Source organism: Apium graveolens, chromosome 2 (genome assembly GCF_009905375.1).
Source record: "Apium graveolens cultivar Ventura chromosome 2, ASM990537v1, whole genome shotgun sequence".
Lineage (NCBI taxonomy): Eukaryota > Viridiplantae > Streptophyta > Magnoliopsida > Apiales > Apiaceae > Apium > Apium graveolens.
The window spans coordinates 47,292,070-47,292,667 of record NC_133648.1 but is presented as its reverse complement, the minus strand read 5'-3'; the positions used below and the strand labels follow the sequence as shown (position 1 = coordinate 47,292,667).

The window sequence follows — 598 nt, the reverse complement described above, 5'->3', positions numbered from 1 at the left end:
CAGTTCAGTTTGGGGGTTCTCCTATAGAAGATCCCAACATGCACATCAGAGATTTCATCGAGATCTGCAATACCTTCAAGTTCAATGGAGTGTCTGAAGATGCTATAAAGCTAAGGCTCTTCCCATTCTCTCTGAGGGATAAAGCTAAGAGCTGGTTACATTCTCTACCACAAGGCTCTATCACTAAATGGAAAGATTTGGCTCAGAAGTTCCTTACTAAGTTCTTTTCTATGGCGAAGACTGCTGCAATCAGGAATGCTCTTACTCAATTTGCGCAGCATTCTGGAGAGTCTTTGTGTGAGGCTTGGGAGTGATATAAGGAGATGCTAATGAAGTGTCCTCATCATGGGATGCCCGACTGGATGATCAATAACTACTTCTATAATGGGTTGGGTGCTGCTTCTAGACCCATGCTTGATGCAGCATCAGGATGAGCCTTGTGGGCTAAAAGCTACGATGAAGCTTACGAATTGATTGAACTGATGGCTGCTAATTAATACCAAAATCCTTCTCAGAGACTATCTCAGGGCAAGGTAGCAGGAATTCTAGAGGTGGATGCAGCTACTGCTATAGCTGCGCAGCTTAAATCTTTGACGAT

At 43.8% G+C, this 598-nt stretch overlaps 1 non-coding gene across 1 annotated transcript; it reads right to left on the bottom strand.

Moving 5' to 3' along the window:
- Positions 1 to 245: 245 nt before the first annotated feature.
- On the bottom strand, positions 246 to 352 carry LOC141710207 (small nucleolar RNA R71). The gene has a single exon (XR_012570739.1). It is a non-coding gene; the product is annotated as a small nucleolar RNA R71 (small nucleolar RNA).
- Between the last annotated feature and the right edge of the window lie 246 nt (positions 353 to 598).